This window comes from Ambystoma mexicanum, chromosome 9, assembly GCF_040938575.1.
Source record: "Ambystoma mexicanum isolate Mex_15411 chromosome 9, UKY_AmexF1_1, whole genome shotgun sequence".
NCBI lineage: Eukaryota > Metazoa > Chordata > Amphibia > Caudata > Ambystomatidae > Ambystoma > Ambystoma mexicanum.
Window position 1 is genome coordinate 285,766,449 of NC_090931.1, and position 10,264 is coordinate 285,776,712.

Genomic DNA, 10,264 nt, shown 5'->3' on the forward strand with positions numbered 1-10,264 from the left:
AGACGGATGTGCCTCCTATAGGTACATGATCACTGCTGTCTGTTCATTCTCGCATTGGCTTGAGGCATTGGCCCTGTGCAAAAAATGACGCAAGTTCTGCATCCAAATTCTTGGTGAGGGAAGTGTTTCCAAGGTGGCGAGTATGTGAAGAGATAAGGTCTGATAATTGTCAGCATTTCGCCAGTGACCTTTTTGATGACATTACGCACCTCTTAGGGATAAAACGCAAGCTTTTCACAGTGTACTGGCCATGGGTGAACAGGATTGTTGAAAGGCTCAATGGCTTACTTAAAGAACACTTGGCAAATCTAGCATCATCTCTGTGCCGCCCTTGCTCTTTCTGCCCTCTGCAAATCACCAAGTGCGGATCAGCATTTGACTCTGCACAAAATCGTAACGGGTAGGAGGATGCCTGCACCTGTCCCTCCTACACATTCAATTTCGGATACTAACCCTAGCTCAGGGATCCTCCGAGACTAAATGAAAGCATACTTGACAGAAAACACAAATGTGCTCCGCTACATCTCACAACAGGTTCAGCGACCTACATGTTGGCCGACCAACAGTGAGAGCACACGGGTTGCCACCAGAAGGAAGACTTTCCACACGCACAGCCTCTCTATCCTGGAGACAGAGTTCTCGTCTGCACCGTGGTAAGAAAGGGGAAGGAGCCCTGGTTTTGCAGTCAATTCAAAGTTGTCTACGCAACCCCAAAGGCAGTGAAGATAAAGGAAAGAAGGGCATGGATTTATTTGTCCGAAGTTCGCAAAGACAACAGCAGCACAATGGAAAGGCAAAGCGTCACCTAATGGGAAGTATTACCCAATTGTAATTGACTCTGTGTACTGAAATAAGACTCTGTAGATGGCCCATAAATGAAAGTGAAGAGGGGCAAGAGAATAATAGGGGGAATGGGAGAAGGACAAAAGTTGATGCAAATATGATAGAGATTGGATTTTTCTGTTTTTCTTCGGTCTTCTCCTGCTCTTCTGGTTCCTGCTGCATAGGTGTAGTACGAGTAAGCCTACTGATGGTGGAAGGGAAACGCGCACCAAAAGAAGTATATCTAGTATAGCAGGACTTTACATTGCTATTGGGGCGGGAGGGGACCTAGCATCTGAAAATGTATGGTACAGGAAATAAAGAGGGTGGAGCGAGAAAGCACCAATGGCATATGCTATGTGTGCTCACTCATCCCACACCTTTCAGGGACACGGAAATGATTTTTGCCAAAAGAATTGACAGTAGAAGTCTGTGCAAAACCAGTGGGATGGTCAAGGGGAACACTGTAGAAGTAAAATGGATAGATGAGGGGGAGAAGGTGTATGAAGACAACTAAATATAACTAGAAAGCATGGTCCAGGAGAAAACTACCAAGCATGTGATACTAGAGTATCACACTGACAGGGTGCAGAAAGGAAAACAGGTGGTCACTGCCCACAAGAGAATGCTCTGTAAAATGTTGGCAGTACACTATATACCCTGGTGCCACACCAGACCCATAATGCAAATAAAGGGGTTGGTGTACCACAGCGGAAAATTGGAAAGAGGGATGGTACAAATGTTGCGCCTAAGGGCTGGTGGGGTTCGAAGAGAGGGTGGTGAAGAACATAGATGATGGTTGCAGGAGATTATGGGATGCTAATGTGCATGCCTTAACATGGATAGATGAAAGACATTGCCCAGTCTAATTAAAACAACTCACACAGTATTCTTTGTGTTTCAGAGCAAATGGGACAGTGGCTCTGGGGATGAACATCGGCTGTGAGAGAGAATGATGAGCATTGAGGCATTGCTGCAAGGGACAGCGGCAGTAATGGAAGTATGGTGGGCCTGTGGAATAAGAGCGTACACCCAGCTACCACCAAATTGGGAAAGAGTATGTGCACTGGTGACCCTCCACAGCCCTACATTGATTGGTGGTGCCTCATGCAGATTTGATGCCATTCAACGAGCTATCCATCCTGAAATGGAAGAACAAAGGACAAGGGCTTGAAAAGACCAGAGGTGAGCAACCAAAGATACTAAGAAGGAAGAGCGCCAGCTAATATTTATTGGAAAATCCATGCAGAGCTTAGACGCTATCCCGCCCCATTTGAAATTGTTCAGCAAAGCCTCTGTATTTTTCACCTCTCTCCTGCTTCCTGGGGTGCAAATAGCAGCTAACGCTAAATGGATTGCATCCAAAAAAGGATTGAACGCAGTGCGGAAAGAACTGTATTACGTCTGATGGCCCTGCAGAATAGCTGCATATTGGACCTTACAACTGCTAAGGAAGGCGGTGTGTACCACAAGATCGGGTGCACATGTTGCACAGCAACACCTGCTAATGGTGCAGCCAACAAGACACTTACGGAAGCTGTCGAAGTGATATGAACAATACATGAAAGAATGATAAAGGAAACCCTGGACATCACATCAAACACCCGGCTTGACTTATCATTCATTTGGGTCCCAGATTGTCTTGCAGCAATGTTCAAAATAACTGTCCCTGAACTCGTTGTGATGCTCCTCGCCATCTACATCAGTTGGTGGGTCATCGGCCAGTGCAACTGCCACCAGAGTAAAGCCTGTTACATAATGTCAGTGAATAAAATTGAGATTGCAAAAGAGTTAGGTGAAGAGCCTCCAAATGTGAATGAGGGAAGATGATGTAGAGTTAATTTTTACAGCACCCCCACAAGACGTGGAAAGCTACGAGGCCTTTTGGATTGAATGCTCACCTGATGGGATACCTAGAAGGGTACAAAGAGGAAGGGCACATGAACAGGGTCACACGGGTGTGGGTGCACAAGGAAAAGGGTGAGGAAATTAGCAGGAAAGAGATGTTGATCGAAAGATCGATCGAAGGGGGAATGTATTAAAGGTGCTAATTCAGCAGCAGTTAGGGGGCGCACCTACCACCTTTGAGAATAAGAAAGTGGGGTTGGGGCACATTCAAGGGGAGGAAGACACACCATGAAAGTAAGCCTTGCGGGGAAATGCGGGAGGTAGGAAAACACAGTGCATGTCGTAGGCCCGGGGAACCCTTGTATGATATTGTTAGATATTGGAAAATCCCAGAGAAAGACATTTAGCAGGGGTGCCACCAGACAGGGCATTGCTGGGGAAACTTGCTGTGGCATGGTCAACCCACCACGGGCCAGGGTGGAGGGAGAAGGAGCCTAAGCTGCACGTAACAGGCAGACCGAAGCAGCTAAGATTTTTGCTCGCTCAGCTGTGATGGGTAATTAAATAACAGGCCGGAAAGCCAATTCTACAGGAACACATGGGTAGAGGGGAAGTGGATCTGAGCTAGTGAACCGTTCTATGGGAAAGGGACACTGAACGGAGTGGAGTTCCTGGGAGGACCAATCAAATGGTAAGACTCTGTGTTCCAGGGAGGTGGGCAGCCTTTAGAGTATCCACTACAAGATTTGCAAAGGCAAATATCCAGCAGGTACCGTGTGAATGTCTCCTTTCCCACCAAAAGCAGGGTGTCTCTTGTTCTTTTCACAATGGTGCTGACCAATGGAAGTATAATAAAGTTCCGGCAGTCCGCACACATGTTATTTTACTATTTGCAACTGTTCCTGGTAGGGGTGAGAATCGATGTGGTGCCACATAGGGAGGTGATGAGTTGGTATACTGTTGATCTGTTTGCTCCAATCATGTTCCCCTAACATACATTTAGCACTAAGTATATGACATAGCTTAGCCAATGAGATTCTTGGCTAAACATTGAAAACATGAACATACTGAATTGCAATTGTTCTAGTGTCCTGACCATTGTGTTTTATAGTATAAAACTAATGTTCGATGAATGCCCAGATGTCAGCTCTCATCAATCAGTTTCAGTCCACTGTTCTGTTTGATTTTTGCTTGCTTAGCTGTAATAAACAGCATTGCTTCTTGCCCGGTGTGTGCTCCGTTTTGATTACGAGTTTTATATGGTGGGATCGGAGGACCCCCGAGTTCAATACCCTCTCCCTGCTATGTTCAAAGAGGGCATAGGTGGTTTTCTATTTACAGACCGTGGAATTAATTGACCCAGGAACTAAGGAATATCACCTCCATGCTATTGTTCCGTAAAACTGTAAAAACCTACCTTTTCCAATGATCTACGCAGATCTGCTTCATTTCGTATCATGCTGGGTTTAAGATCAGCGCCTAAATGCAGTTCAGTCTGCCAAGTACACAGTAGAAATAATCAAAAACAAATCACCCGCGCAGCACCCAAGCGTGATGACATCACGTGGATGTCGACATACCGTTACATTATCACAGCACGCTCTAATAGGTTTATTATACAGAGTGATCATTTTATAATTATCCATAAAGTGTTTGAAGATCACATGAATACACGTCCATGAATACAAACCTGATATTAAGATTAGAACAAGTCTGCCACGTGGCACCCAAGCGCAATGGCATCATGCGGATGATGTCATACCAAGACCGCATCACGGTACATGCTCACTGCTGGGCAATTAAAACAGAATTCATAGCCATCTTGTGGCTATGGCATCCTTACAGAGTCTTTTACTGAAGTGGGAGGAGACCAATTCTTGTTTTTGGTAAGTGGATAAGAATATATATATATATATATATATATATATATATATATATATATATATATATATATATATATATATATATATATATATATATATTAATGTTCTAATAATGTACAACGCCATATGACACATGTCATTGTAGGAGGAACTTACACAAACTGATATAGGTAAATCTCCTTCTAGGTTTTCTCCACATTGTAGGGATGCTTTTCACCCTGGTCCCACAAGAACATCACAAGGAAGGTACCTTTTTGTTTAGAACTATCACAGACCTATGTGTGCCCAATTACAGAAATATTCTGACCAATGTCCTGTTTTTGTTGTTACCTCAAGGTTTTCTGCAACTGCAGAAGATTTCATGGATGCCTCAGCCTGCCTTGCATAGGTTGCACAATGCTTCAAATTACTATCTTTAAGTGTCTTTGTCTTAAAGAGCTTACACGCCAGACACATCTCCTCCTGATAATGTCATGGAAGGCAGTAATTGCACACTCTGTGTGTGTCCTTCCAGGCAAATGTATTATCACAGGAGGGGCAAAACCTAGAGATGGAGTTTTCTCCATCATTGACACTGGAGGACAGGAAGCTCAAATTGAATGAGTGGAAAGTAGGATAAGGCATTCTACAAAAGTCTAGTATAAGTCTTTCCCTCTCTCTCCTTACTGTAACACCTTAAAGGTCTGGAGTGGTGGTCGACCATCGATCATCGGAATTCAAGACACTGGTCATCAGAGTTATTCTGCCGGGCTTGAAATCTTTGTCTGAACAGTATTCGGTGTCGAGGTAGCCGACTTATTTTGCTCAAGATCAAGCGCTAAATTAATCCATTTCTCACAAACTACACATATGTGACCAATATGAGGGGCGAAAAGAAATCTGAGGACATCAACATATGAAGGATGTTGGGTACTGTACATTTAACAGTAGGGATAGTATTACAGGAACACCTTGTCATCGCCCTTTTTTAGACTTCGAAAACAAATAATGCTCTGCACCAACCACTAGAAGTCGGTCTATGCAACGTGTGTGATTCTTAACAGATCACCAAGTCTCAGAAATATATCTACACACAAAAAAAATCTATGACAATATTGGTACTTCACCTGGAAGAGTTTACCTGTCGGCCAATGTAGAGGCTCTGCTCATCTTCCCAGTCCAGCCAATCGCATATGTTTTGCTGCCATTTTCTCACCCCCACCTCCCTCCTTGGCTGACTCGCACCCTGATACAGCCCTTTCCATGCTCCACTCTGCTATATTTGATACCCTCAATGTTCTTGCACCTGTCATGAGGATCCGCTTGAAGCCCAAAGCCAAGTGCAACTTTTGGTACGACTCAGACCTCGTCACCCTTGAATGCAAGTGCATGGTGGCTGATAGGAAATGGCATGCTTCCGGTACACCTTCTGACAAACTGGTCTGCCGCCTGCTCCAAAGGCAATACCGACTCTCTATCTACACCAAGAAGAGAGCCCACATCCAAGCCCGCATCTCTGCGGCTTCCAACAACTCGGCTGAACTATTTAAAATCTGCAAGGAGCTGACCAATCCTGCTATAGTCTATAACTCTCCTGTCCCCTCCCAGGCCCTCTGCACGGCCCTGGCTTCTCATTTCATCTGTAAAACTCAGGACATCCTGTCCTCTCTCTCTTCCTCTCCCCCTCCTCCCTCTACTCCTTGCTATTCCTCTGCCCCTTCTTCGGCCACCTCCCCTCCCCCCTTCTCTGCCTTTCCCCTGTTCTCCCCTGACAAGGTTTCTAGACAAGTCCGATCTATGAAAGTCTCGTCAAAACAGATTCAGCCCTGTTCCTCCAAAACCATCAAGGACCACATTCACACACTGGCTCCTGCTCTGGCTGACTTTTGCAACCACTCCTTCGCCGCTGGAGTCTTCCCTTCCCTCCTGAAGCACTCTCTTGTCCACCCTCTTCTTAAGAAGCCCTCTGCCGACCCTTCCTGCCCGGCTAACTATCGCCCAATCTCCATCACTACTTTCCTGTGCAAACTCCTGGAAAGGCTGGCTATCTCCCAGCTTAATCTTCACACTGTATCTGCTGGTTGTCTCCATGACCATCAGTCTGGCTTCAGAAGCATGGAAACTGCTCTCCTGAACATCCGTGAAGACCTGCTTTCCAACCTTGATTCCATCACCCCCTGTGTCCTCATCTTACTTGATCTCTCTTCTGCCTTTGACATGGTCAACCATGCCATCCTGCTCAACTATCTCTGTGATAACTTGGGTATCATCGATCAGGGCCTGGCTGGGCTGACTTCTTTCCTCTCTGATCGACCTGCCCAGGTTCAACCTGGGTCCTCCCTCTCCTCTATCTCTACCTGTGTTGTTTCCTAGGGGTGTAACCTCTTTCCCTGGCTCTTCAACTAATGTCTGCCACTTCTTGACCACTGCATTGCCGCTCTCTGCCCCAACTTTCAGTGCTATGCGGATGACACTCAACTCATTTTCAGGCTCCCTTGCACCACCTCTTCTCCTTCTCTGACTGTCTGCTATCCAGGAGTGGTGTGCCACCAATGATCTCTGCCTTAATGCCAGTAAGACCGGCCTCTCTTGGCCCTCTTCCTGCTCCCACCTGTGAGCAAAAAACCTCAGAGTCATCTTCGACTCCACACTCTACTTTTCTCCTCATATCTCTGCCATCTCTAAGAAGTCACACTACCAGTTGCACTTCCTCAGAGGTATTCTTCCTTTCCTCTCCTTCCCCAGAAGCTCACTGTCTCCAGAGCTCTGGTTCTCTCTATGCTGGACTACTGCAACAGCCTCTTTCTAAATCTGCTTGCCTCTACTCTCCGCCCTCTGCAACTGATCCAAAATAGGACTGAAAGTCTTGTCCTCCAGGACTGAAATCTCTGCACTGGCTCCCAGTGGCGGCGAGGATTAAGTTCAAAACCCTCTGCATTGTCCACAAGGCTTTCTCTGGCCTGGGACCTCAATCCCTTCAACTCTCTCTTCCTAAATATCTTCCTTCTCGATCTTCGCTCATCTGCCTTCAACTCCCACAGTGTCAGTCGCTTCTACAAGCAACACGGTGGTAGATCTTTCTTCTGCTGGGGCCTCCCTCTAGAACAACGTCCCTGCATATCTGAAACTTGAAGAGAACCATCTCCGGTTCCAGAAGCACCTCAAGACCTTCCTCTTTCCTTCTGCTTTCTCTCCTCCTCTCCCCTGTGATCTCCTGGCTGAACTGAAACTGCACTGGTTACCTGGCTACCATCTACTCTCTGGCCCAGGTCCCCACCCTGCCAGTTGCACACCTGCACTGGCCCCCTGGCAACCCTGGCACTCAGGGACTGTTTCTGTATACCTATAGCTCCCTACCTGCACTTGACAACTGATGTCTGCACTTGCACTTGCCACCAGCTGGACGCACTTTTTATTTATTGTCTTTATTTATTTACTGTTTATCCTATGCACTGACTGTCCCTTCACACTTACCCCTGCACTTTTTCCCCTTAACCCTCCCATGCATTTGCGTGATCTCCATGTCACCTGGCCTAGTAAGATCATTGTCTCTGTCTTCCTCTGTTCCCCCTCCCTTGCCTTGTCGCACCTTGAAACACTTGTGTATAGGCGTGTTATAAATGCCCTATCATATAATATACTCATACACTCATTAAAAAGCAACAAGGAGATTATGGAGAACAATGAGCAGATGGGATCTAACCCTGTTAATACTTGTTCATCTTTGGGATTTGCAGCAGATGGGATCTAACCCTGTGAATTCTTGTCCATTTTGGGATTTAACCCAGTTATATATTTTTTGCAACAGATTTAATTGACCAGGACCTGGAGTGTGCGCCTCGCCCTCCTTCATTTTTTCAAAACAAAATGGTTTATTAACTCAAATGTCAGGATGTTTGAAGGCCTAAGTATGGTAAAATGGGATTTCCCAGCCTGAATGAAACTAAGGAAAATCTGAGGGTCTCATCACAAATCTGGCAGTAACCCACTGCATTTTCCACTGAGCGGAAATAGTGTTACCGTCGGGTGGTACAGTGGAATTAGCACTGCATCACAACCTGGCGTGAACACGCCCGACTCCGGTGGTAATGCTGTTACCCAATAGAAACTGCGCCGATATAAGGGTCACTGCAGACAAACCGGCGCTAATAGCGTTATCGCCGGCGATCCCTGTGCTATTAGCGTGAGCAGAAGTTGCGTCATCGCCGGAACGTGAAGCATTGCCACAGCCATTTTGAAAAACACAATCCATTAAACAAGTATAAGAGGCAAGGTTTGCAAAACATTGCCTGCGAAAACCCAAATTTAGTGAGGGGAGCTGGCGTTCCTCACAGACGAGGTAATTGCCCACTGTGTGGAACTTTATGGCAGTCGGCAGCAGAGGACCACTGGGCATCGCAGGACAGCCATCTGGAACGCCATCTGCCAGAAGGTGACAGCAGTGGCAAGTGTACCTCATGATGGTGAGGACTGCCGCAAGCGGTGGAACGACCTGTGTGTCAGGTTGCCAGGACTGCTGTCCCAACACTGCCAGGAGTCCCTGGAGGCTGGAGGAGGCACTGTGAGGCACTGGTCCTGACTGCCTGAGAGGAGAAATGCAGTACGGTGCTGGACATCAAAGGGATAGAGGGAGTTGGCAGTGTGGAGGCGGGTGCCAGCAGCCAGGAGGTGAATCAACCCCCAACACAAGTGCGTGCACAAATGACAGCTCAGCATAGGATGCCCCAGTGGACAGGGACACATGTCAGCAGGCCCAGAAGCTGGGCATGCCAATAGGGCAGAGTGACGGGGTGGCATTCCAGCCACACTCCACAGCACCCATGGGGCAGGGCACCAAGGGCATCCCTGAGCATCACAGCAGTGGGAAGGGGTGGCAAGTGACTCAAACAAATGCCATGCGCACCCCACCCCTACTGGTGCACCCTGTGCCAGCAGATTGAGGTGGCAAGCGACCACAAAACTGTGTAGCATTCAAACCAGCATGTTGCGGGCCCAGTTGGCCTGCCCCATGTTGACATGGCAGACAAGCCACAGGGAAGTACACGTCGGTGTGGAGGACATGTACCCAGTCTGCCAATCACTGTGCACCACAGTGCAGCCTTGCTGGCTGCACAGCAGTGCCCCATGGAGCCGTGACAGTGCCATGAACTAAGCCACCAGCCCCAGCATGTGAGTGCAATTCGGGGAGAGGATGAGGGGGCATGAAGGACCACAAGCATGCATGCCAATCATAAGTTGCCCCAGCATGGACGCCCTACCCTCCCCATACACAGGCCAAAGACCAACTAGCCATTTGTCGCACACTCATCGCTACAAGCAACCCCATGATGCTGGGGCCACATGCAATCTCCCCTGACCAACCATGACCATTGGCCCATATGTGTGGGGTCCCACTCTGTACCATAGCAATTTTGTCTTGCATGCCAACACACGTGGGGGAACCATACCTGCCTATTTTCTATGTCCCCTACAGGCACTTGCGCATCGCCAGATGCATCAGAGTAGGAAGAGGAGGTTGCCGGCCCATCTTGGAGCACACATCCAGGCCCTCAAGGTCTGCAACCACCACCACCACCTCACAAAGGCCCACTCAGGCTACACCGAGGCAGATGTCCCGCCACGTAACACCGCAACAGAGCATGGCCAAACCAACTTGCACACCTCAGGCCACCAGGAGCAGTACAAGGCACACCGCACCCACTCCTGCAGCCGGAGGCACAGACACTGAGGCC

At 47.7% G+C, this 10,264-nt stretch overlaps 1 long non-coding RNA gene across 2 annotated transcripts in view; it reads left to right on the top strand.

Annotated features, from left to right (window-relative positions):
* LOC138487972 (uncharacterized) overlaps positions 1-3,894 on the top strand; it is a 117,453-nt gene extending 113,559 nt beyond the window's left edge. For both annotated transcript variants that reach the window (XR_011274562.1, XR_011274561.1), the window contains one exon: positions 1,727-3,894. This is a non-coding gene — a long non-coding RNA (uncharacterized lncRNA). The remainder of the gene's footprint in view (positions 1-1,726) is intronic.
* The last annotated feature ends 6,370 nt before the right edge of the window (positions 3,895-10,264 follow it).